Source organism: Sturnira hondurensis, unplaced genomic scaffold, assembly GCF_014824575.4.
Source record: "Sturnira hondurensis isolate 20B ecotype Veracruz unplaced genomic scaffold, ASM1482457v3 Scaffold0004040, whole genome shotgun sequence".
Lineage (NCBI taxonomy): Eukaryota > Metazoa > Chordata > Mammalia > Chiroptera > Phyllostomidae > Sturnira > Sturnira hondurensis.
In genome coordinates this window covers 1-10386 of record NW_028076671.1, presented here as the reverse complement: position 1 = coordinate 10386, position 10386 = coordinate 1, and the positions used below count along the sequence as shown (strand labels likewise).

General features: G+C 44.2%; 1 long non-coding RNA gene across 1 annotated transcript in view; it reads right to left on the bottom strand.

Moving 5' to 3' along the window:
• The window catches only part of LOC118984929 (uncharacterized), a 12474-nt gene extending 6111 nt beyond the window's left edge, over nucleotides 1-6363 (bottom strand). The window contains exons 1-3 of the long non-coding RNA XR_005066015.1: nucleotides 6229-6363; nucleotides 5051-5053; nucleotides 55-59 (exon numbers count right to left, since the gene is read on the bottom strand). This is a non-coding gene — a long non-coding RNA (uncharacterized LOC118984929). The remainder of the gene's footprint in view (nucleotides 1-54; nucleotides 60-5050; nucleotides 5054-6228) is intronic.
• Nucleotides 6364-10386: the final 4023 nt, after the last annotated feature.

Genomic DNA, 10386 nt, shown 5'->3' with positions numbered 1-10386 from the left:
GGGGTTAGGAGAGGAAAAAGAAGGTAAAGGGAGATAATGACGATGGAAGGAGACTTGACCTGGGGTGGTGAACACACAGCACAATATACAGATGATGTGTTACAGAACTGCACACCTGAAACCTTTAATTTTATTAACCATTATCACCCCAATAAATTCAATAAATTTTTTTAAAAGTCGTAATTCAGAATTGAATGAATTCAACATCCAACATGGTCCACAAAGTTTTGATGTATAGGCTATTATTCTTCTTACAAGATTATAAGAAATAAGAATATTAAATTAAGTGTAGACATTTAAAAGCATTTGAAAACAAATTAGTAAAAATCACATTTAAGACTTCAAAACAGTAGTTATTAACCTTTTTTCCCTCAGGACCTCTTTACATCTTATAAATTGAGGATCCCCAAATTTTACTTATTTATCTATATAGTTGCCATATTAAAAATAGAAATAGTTACATGTCAGTTCATTTAAAAATAACCTCATTATGTTAATATAACTTATTGCTACAAAAATAACTATATTTTCAAAAAACAAATTAGCAGGGAGAGTGACATTGCTTTGTGATTTTACAAATGTAAACTATGTCTGAATTAATACAAGACAACTGAGTTCTCATACCCACTTTTACATTCATTTGTTGCAATTCTGGTTGATACACATGCCAAAAATATCCAAACTCACAAAGATAGATAGTTTAAAGAGGAAAGAGTATTGCAATAGTCTTTACAGATAATTATAAATATAATCATCTGATACATCAAAACTAGACAGATGGTAGTTTCATGAAGGTTAGTGGCAACGTAGAACCTGAAGACATATCAGCCAACTTTTTCTATTATACAGCAGGAAAACCCAGCGGTCTGGCTCGCTCACGGAATGGACCTTGTACTCAGGCATCACTTTGTACTATCTTGCATTGGTCATTGGGAAGGTACTGGTTCACTCGGTTACACGGATTTTCCAAATGTTAACAAATTTCATCGCATAATATTTTTAGAATCACTTACATTAATACCCATTGATTTCATCAAGTCGTTTACATTTTAGGAAGCTGTCAAACTGAAAGTGGCAGGCACAAATGTCCAAAACTGTCATCTTCACTTGAAACTCCAATGGCAACAAATATTGTCAGTTGTTTTCCTTGAAGTTACAGATTACTTCACTCATTTCCAAGAAAATACCTACCTAATACCAAATAGTCAAGTCTGAAGAATCACACTTTTTGCCCTTTTTATTAAAAATGCCCTTTTATTTTTAATGCCCTTTTATTTTATTATTTTTGCCCTTTTAATTTTAATGCCCTTTTATTATTTTTTTAATAAAAAGGGCAAAAAATTTTTAAAGGGCATTTAAAAAAACGCAGGTAGCTCAGCTCTCAGCTGCAGCCAGGGCCCAGGGTGTGTCTCCTGGAGACAACCGCCCTCCTGGGGCGCTCAGTGTGCGCCACACGTGCTTCCCTTCCCACCACAAAACAGCGGGACAGTGTGAGACTCCAGGACAAGGGTTTAATAAAATGAGTGTTTTACACTACACCAAGGACACTGTCAAGGGGCACTGGCTTCCCTTTTCTCTACCTTAACCCGTCAAGGAGGGCAGCAAAGGAGCCTGACTGCTGGTGGAGTTTGGAGCCGCTGCCTGTGCGCTTTACTTTTAACTTCTAATCAGAGAATCAAACGACCACACAGTCCACATCACATCCTGCAGGTAGATTTGCAAATAACTGTCTTTTCTAAATGCTCCCTTCCTAGTCCTCTCCATAACTCTCTCTACGGAAAACTGTCCTAGTCTACTCTTACCCCGTGACGCTCTAGTTAACACCATTGGTGGACACACTGCTCCCTCCCAATGACTTCCCGACAGGCCCTGCTTCATTGGCTCAGTGCCCTCCTCGCTTTGGCACTAGAATCTCCCAAAGCACAGAGCTCGTCCCTCACAACCTGAATTAGACCAAAGATCAGACTTCCAAAAACATTCCAGAAGTCTAAAGCAGTTTCAGAGGTGAGGTTTCATTTCCCTCCTTTACTACCAATGTCACTTCTGATTAGATTCTGCTAGTTTGATTAAATTTTAAAAAGACCAATTTCCTGGTATAATACACTTCGTATTATTTGCACTTCATATTATTTGATTATTCAATGTATAGAAAATCAGCATCACTGTACAGTTTCATAATAGTGAATAATTCATATTCTGAAAAAGGAAATACCAAACATTTTCCAACTGCAAATATTTAGGTGTTGCAGAATCCAGTACATGGATTTATTTTGTTCTTGGCAGAGCAAGACACTAATGCAGTTGGTGAATCCTGGAAAAAGAACACCAGACGCAGGCATGTGGTGGTGTAGATTATCCTGTCGACCACTTGTGCTAAATTAATCCCTTTTACTGGACAGCAGAGGGTGGTAGCTAACATCCAAAGAACACCCTTTGGGGGAAAGATCAGAATTTTTATCTAAAGAATTCAGGTATTTGTTCTTGCATTCTTTGAAAAGGGTCTTTCCTGCCCCGCCCTCGTATTACCACATAAACACGACTTTTTCTACAACTACCTTAGTTCAAAAGCTCAGTCGCTAACAATCACTACTGCAACTCCATCAAAAGCTCTCAATCTAATCAATAAATTCAGTGAATTTGCAGTATATAAAATCAATATAAAGACATCAGTTGCATTCCTATACATTAAAATGAAATATATGAAAAAGAAATAAACAGTTCTGGAAATGCAAACCAAAACCACAGTGAGATATCACCTCACACCTGTTAGAATGCCTGGAATCAAAAAACAAGACATAAAAGGGAACCCCTCGTGCACTGTTGGTGGGAATGTAAACTGATGCGGCCACTGTGGAAAGGAGCACGTACGTTCCTCAAAAACTTAAAAATAGAACTACCACATGATGTAGCAATCCCACTTCTGGATACACGAGGGGGGACCCAAAATAAATGGAAATTGTTTTCTGGAGGGCAGGCCCCTGTAGTACAGGCTTCCCTAGCTAGGACCCCGCTGTATCAGTGGGCCAGCTGGCATTGTTGTGAGAGGCTGGGATCAGCTTCAGTGAATGTTCTTTGAAGAGTCTTTCAACGTGTTTGCCATTTCATGTCGGGTGATGTACGGGCACAGCTGCCCACACCACAGTGAGTGCTCAGCAGTGGTTGACCAGGAACAGCATGACCCCCAAGGCCCCATCCTCCCTATTCACTCAGTCTCTCCCCAGGTGGCTTTTTTTGTTTCCCAAGATGAAAAAAGTCCTCAAAGGGAAATTTTTGCTGATTTGGAAGAGGTGAAATAAAAAATGGCGGAAGCAATAAAAGGCATGAAAATCTACAAGCTCAAAAACTTTTGGAACAGTGGAAAAGTCTCAATAGGTGTACTGGATCAAACAGAGAGTACTCTGAAGGAGACTGGAGTTTGAACATGTAAGAATACACAATTTTTTATAAATGAATTCCAGCATTTTTACTGGTCCCGCCTCATAAGCCCAAAGGGAACCAAATCCCTGTCTCAGAGACATGTTCGCACTCTACGTCACATCAGATGTTGTAACAGCATTCACAGCGCCCAAGCCTTGCAGGCCCCCTGAGCGTCGTGGATGAAGGGACGGAGAGGATGTGACACGCACACACTCACAGGAATATTATTCAGCGCTGAGGAAGCAGGAGACCACGCCTTTTGTGACAACACAGATGTACCCTCAGGGCATTACACTACATGAAATTCGCAAAAAAAAAGAAAAACCCAAACAACCCACTGTTATATCACTTACACGTGGAATCTAAAAAAGCCCAACTCACAGAAACAGAGAGAGTACAATGGCAGTTGCCGGGGCTTGAAGAGTGGGGGAAATGGTGAGATCTAAGTCAAACCATATAAACTTTTAGATGTAAAAGAAATAACTTTGGGGTATCTAATGCACAGCATGGTGGCTATCATTAACAACACTGTGTTATACACTTGAACGCTGCTAAGGGATTAGAATGTGAATGTGCTCACCACAGAAAAGGAAGGATGGAGCTGAGGGAGGTGTTAAGGAACCCTATGTGGCGATTCTTCTGAAACATGTCAACGTCTCGAATCATCTCATCGTGCACCATAAATGTACCTAATGTTGCAGGTTTATTGTGTCAACAAAGTTGCAAAAATAATTCCAATTTTAAAAATTGAATTAAGAGCTACTTAAAAAATCATTACTGCTTTCAAGGACTTCAAAAGGAGGAAAGTTTCAAAAACTTAATCTCAAAGAAATCGCATACTACCCTAAACATGCTCACCGTCGTGAACTGCATGCAGTACGTGGGAGCCTCCGCCTCCCCGGAGGGCATCAGCCTCTGTAGGACAGTGAGCAAGTCACTGGGGTGCGGGATGGAGAGCCACCGGGGTCAGACTGCTGTCCGCATCAGGGAGCGACACTGTAATTGGTGCCACTTCAGGCTTCCTCGGCAAGATGAACTTGTGCCTGAATCTGGACCTAGTCTCCAGTCATGAAGAATAAAAGTAAGCACCACAATTTTATCTTCCTGGACTAGTTACTGACTTCCCAGTGCTGCCTTGGTCGTTTTAGAAAAATACAGCTAACAGTGAATAAGAGCGATTGCCTCAGCCATGGCACTAGGCTAAATGCTTTGTGTAATCCCCAAACTCTAGGAGGCAGGTTGTACAGTGGTGGGTACCGCGTTACTCATTAATTCTTTCTGGAACTTGGGACAAGCGACAAAACCCACGAGGACCAAACTGTCCACCAGTTACCAGCAGACTGATGCGTCGACCTCTGTTTCATCGTGAGAGAGGGGCACCCAGGGGCCAGCAGGCCCCGAGTGCTGAACCATTTTCTTCCGTCAAAATGCAACGAGTACGGGGTTTGACAAGTTCTGAAGCCCAGGGCTGCCAAGGTATGACTGTATTATTATTCCAGTTTCACCAAAGAGGAAACTTTTGTCACAGATAGGAGGTCACAAAATTAATTACCAGGCCTATTTAATCTTAACCCAAGCCCCGCAGTGAAACCTGAGGCTGACAATGATAAGTGATGTGATTTACAAGGCTTACAATCTCAAAATGTTCCTTACAAGCCTAAAAATCTCATTGGTTTCGCCCCTAGAACAAAGTAGAACCCGAAGCAAGTTGGGGACCATGTTCCCTGATGGGTGCTCTGCAGAGATGAGAGAGGAAGGAGGGGTCGAGGGAGCCTGCAGAATCTCACTGTGTCTGCCAGCATCCTGGAGTTCAGGACGCGCGATTCATACGCTGTCGGGTTGGGGAGCCATCTGAAAGAAGGTAAGGTCCCATGATAGAAACCCATAACATAATCCCTTATTCTGTAGCTGCAAGTCTCCAAAATTTGGCTTGGCAGACAGCACGCTAATAGTAAAACATACAAATTCAGAAGAGAGTCAGGCAAAAAAGGCGGGGAAAAAGCACTCACAAAAGCAACATTAGACAAAACCAACTAAAACTTCCCATTTGCTACTGTGGACACAAGGACAGAGTAGAAGTCAGCACACAGGTAATATTTAGAATGTAAGTCAAAGCATATAAACTTTGTAAGAATCTTTTCAGCAAAACAATTTATGATTACACAAAACTCATATGCCTAACAGTGTAAGAGAAATAACTTAATATGACCAAAGCCATTTGACCTCTCCTAGCTTCAGTTTATTCACTTACATGGAATGTAAATATCTATTTTCCATATGTAAATAGAAGAATGAAGAAGTACTCTGTCTTACAAGACCACTGAGAAATACAAATAAAATAACACATATAAAAATGATTAACTACATGGTACATATTATTTGTATATAAAAACCAATTCTTTTGAGCTTTGCAAGTCAGCTCTTCTGTTCCTTTAAAAAAGTCTCTTGAATTGTTACAAGCTAGCTTTAATACACTAAATACTGCATTAAAGTAACAACCCATTTGCACACTCTGAGAACAGAGAGAAACAGCCGTTGGACTCAGACATAACTTGGACCTGACCCCCAGATCTGCATTTACTTACACGTGTGATAACTCGGCACCTAATTTGCCTGGCTGGGCCCCAATCTCACCATCTATTGTATAATCTGGGGTCAAAACTAAACCTCAAGTTATGACATGAAGTGAGACTTCAGCTGTCATGTTTGGCACTTAGTAAATATTACCACCTCCAGCCCCACCCCCAAAAGATTTTTACAAACACTCTTTGCAGAGTGAATTTCCCACATCATTCGTCCTCATGGCCTCACCTTTAACACTCCTCTATCTTCCTTAGAGGTGACGTCCTCTCCCTGTGCAGCCACAGCCGCTGCTGGGCTTTCTCTGTTGTTCCTGGCACCTCCATCGGTAGTCATTGTCTTTTTAAAGTAGACAACCTGCTGAGAAAAAAACATACTTAGGAAAATCACCACTTCTTCGTGCATCATAAAATGTTCCCAGGAGCCAGGTGTTCATACCGGATCTGAGATGCGCCGAGAGACAAGGTCAAACACGGAAAGTGAAAACAAGGACGTTCTCCGTGGGCGCGTGCGCATGTCCGGAGGCGCAGAAACTGAACGCCCAGACCTGCGGTGTCCCGACCTGCAGTTCCCCGTCAGGCTCTGGTCCCAGACTGAACCGCAGTCCACCGTGGGTTTGCTGGTGGTTAGATTCCTCAACACAACTGCACATCGAAAGTGGTCCTTTCAGAACGTGGCAAACGCCCTTTTCTTGCAGCCTTGCTCTTGACAGAGACTTAAGAATTTACTGAGGGATCTGGTAGGAGAAATGACAATCTAATTGTTGTGAGAAATAGAACAGGCTTTGGAAACTAAGGGACCGCCACCTGAGTCCTTGCTCCAGCAACATCTGTTTGACATTTGCAAACTTTGTTAATCTCTCCGAGCCTCAGGTTCACCTCTGTAACATGGACGAGAGGACAGTAGGAGACCATATGGGAAGGAAAGGGGTGGAAGGACACTGGCTGGTGGGCCATGAGGAGGTGCCACGTGGGTCTGGAATAAGAACTGGAGATCACAGTGGCTACATGGCTGACTGCGCTGGGGACCGCGGGGGGCCTGTCAGCGGAGCTCGGATTACTGGGAGCAACAGGCAGAAGTGAGCTGCTGTTATTTTTTTCTTCTGGAGGACGGTACTTCTGACTGGCATGTTCCCAGACTGGCCTGACTGGGCAAAGGGGGGCAGGCAGGACTGTGTGTTTGTGGGTATTTTAAGAAACTTTGGGATTTTAATGGTGACATCCTGCCATTCCTCTAAACCTGTATAACTTTTGAATAAATAGTTCCTTTCCTTTTCACCAAACTCTGGCATTGAGGATCACAGTTCTAAAACAGCAAAGGCCAAAACACCAACAGTGACAGAGAGACCCCGGGAGAGGGCGCTTGTTGTGGTAACAGTATCCAGGCTTCCCCCCACCCTCAGGTTCCTTTCAGTAACAGTATCACTGTGCCTCCTGATTCGATGTAACTAAAAGCATGTGTGTGGTGGTGTGACACAGCTCACCAGTACTATCAGCAAGCACAGGGACCCGCAGGGTTGTAGCACTTGAGTTTAAATTCTCACCCCACCCCTCCTCCATGACCCCATCTCCGACTCCTCCCACAGTCGGCTACCTCTGCCAGTTCTCTGGTGGGCTCTGCCTTTCTCCAGCTGCCATCACTAGTCAGGGCGGGCTTGGTCCCACGACCCAGGGGAACCAGCTTCCTGCGTGAGTCAGGCAGCCACTGTAACCAGGGAACTGCCTCCTGGCTACTAGCCAGTCAAATTCTGCCCATCTCCCTGGCTCGGTGGATGGAGCCTCTGCCACAGCCATGAAGCTGGCCGGCTGTTGTTGACATGCAAACTACCTCTCCACCAGTCTGTCTGCTTCCCATCCACCAAGTGACAGCTGTGGGGGCTTGGGGGCTTCTCAGACTACGCCCCGTTCCCGAGCCCTGCTCCACATCCTACAAAAGTGGTCCTACAAAAAGTGTGTAACCTAGGCCCTGGCTGGCGTAGCTCAGTGGGTTGAGCACGAGCCTGTGAACCAGAGGATCGCGCTTTGATTCCCAGTCAGGGCACATGCCTGGGTTGCAGGCTGGATCCCTGCAGGCAAACTCCCCGCAGGGAATGCATGAAAGGCAACCATACATTGATGTTTCTCTCTCTCTCTCTCTCTCCTTCCCCTCTAAAGATAAATAAATAAAAAAATGTAAAAAATTTTTTTTAAAAAGTGTGTAAGCATAATTAGATTGTGAAAACTTCTACAAAACAACTGCTTTAGACTCCTAATAATGTTACTTTTATAAAAGACCAAAAGAAAAAAAAAAGAACGAGGCTGGGGATGCTGCTCTGGTTTCAAGGAGACTAAAGAGACACAACAACGAAATTCAATGTGCGGCCCTTGACTGGGTCCAGAACTAGGGGGACAGAGTTACTAATACATTTTGGGAAGAACTAGAAAAAATCGGAAAACAGACAGTGTTAGATGATTATTACTGTGTAATTTTTGGCCAACCTAATAATTTGAAATATTCAGAAGATGGTAGATTAAGTAATATATTCCCATTGTCTGATCTAATTAGCTAAAATCAAGTGTAGGACAGTGGACTATGTATTCTCCACAAACCTGGGTAAGCATTGCACTGACTCAGATATGAAAGATGAAGGTGTTGGTTTTCAAGGATTTTTTCTCTGTAGAATGTTTAACATAAACATTTACTAGTGACCGTCTGAAGGGGTAGAAGACCCTAAGCTCTGATTTGAGAAGTTTGGGTTTGTTGTGTCGAGGAACTATTTAAAGTCCTTGAACTGGGCAGTGTACTGTATGAGAGAGGTGTTGCAGGCAGTGTGTACGGAATGGATGGAAGGGAGGGAGTGGGCCAGGACTCGGTCGTGGGATTCAGGAAGGAAATGAAGAAAACCCAGAGCTCGTGACAGCTGTGGAACTGGAAAGCAGGATAGTAGGAAACACGATGAGCCGTTGGCAGGTCCTGTTGGGTAAATGGAGAGAAATCACTAAAGTTGTAACCCTAGAACAGCCAGATAACAGATGCTGAAGTAAACACAGAAGGGGCCAATTCTGAAAAGCTGATTTTTTCCTGAAGAATACAGGGATACAAAAGGGCCCTGAAGTGTCTATCGTCAGGCAATAAGAGATCAGAAACTGGAGAAGGGAAGAGGGAGGACTTACGACTAGATGGGGAATTATCCTAACAGAGATACCTAGTAGTTGAAATTAATGAGTTCTGGCAAGAAGTGGTTGACAGGGAAAAGTAGTTCATTGAGAACTTTGTGTTTTTTTGTTGGTGTTTTTGTTTTTTAACATTTTATTTATTTTTAGGGAGAGGGGAAGGGAAGGAGAAAGAGAGGAAGAGAATCATCAATGCGTGGTTGCCTCTTACACGCCACCCACCGGGGACCTGGCCTGCACCCCAGGCATGTGCCCTGACTGGGAATCCAACTGGCGACCCCTTGGTTCACAGGTCTGCACTCAATCCACTGAGACACACCAGACAGAGCAGAACTTTGTTTTGAAAAGGGGTACTCCGTAATGGGAGGTGGGCTGAAAGAATAGTCTGGGAAAGAAGAAATTAGCCCTGGCCAGGTGGCTTAGTTTATTGTAGTGTCCTCCTGTACATCGAAAGGTTGAGGGTTTGAATCCCAGTCAGGGCACATACTCAGGTTGAGGGTTCAATACCCGGTCAAGGCGTGTACAAGAGGCAACTGATCAATGTTTCTCTCTCCTCCTTCTTTCTAAAAAAATCAATGAAAACATATCCTTGGGTGAGGAAGAAGAAGGAGGAGGAGAAGTTAATCTGAGGAGTAGGAAGAGAATCAGGAGAGACTTCTATTAAGACCTCACTTTCAGACTTCCGCCAAGGTGGAGGCATAGGTGGAAACACTGTGCCTTCTCCCACAACCAAGTTTGAACACAACAAAGGTTTGGAGAACTAGGAGACACCCAAAGACCAGAAAACGGAATTATACGGAAGTCCGACAACTATGAACCGTTCAATGGGGACGGTGAGGGGGAGCCAGCAGCGGAGCTGGGTTGGGCAGGACAGATGCCCCGACCTAGGTGCTCAGGCAGCCTGGAACCAGTTGGGGTGTGGGGCAGACTGACCACGGTCGCACATTCGCGCACAGTGAGACGGACCACACAGGCCCCAGGAGGCGAACCCAGTGGTGGAGGGCTAATGGCAGTGGCATACTCACGTGCAGTGGAACGAAATGCGTGGGCCTGGTGACGGTGGTGGCTGCTGGGCTGGGGCCGCGGTGGCAGGCGGCAGACGGGAAGCCATTGTCCCTCTTTGACCCCACCTCCACATACAACGTCACAACCTAGCGACTTAGATGCCCCGTTCTAGTGAACACGTTAGGGCTCCGATCCTGCTACGGAACAGGCACAAACAGCCCAAAAGATGGTG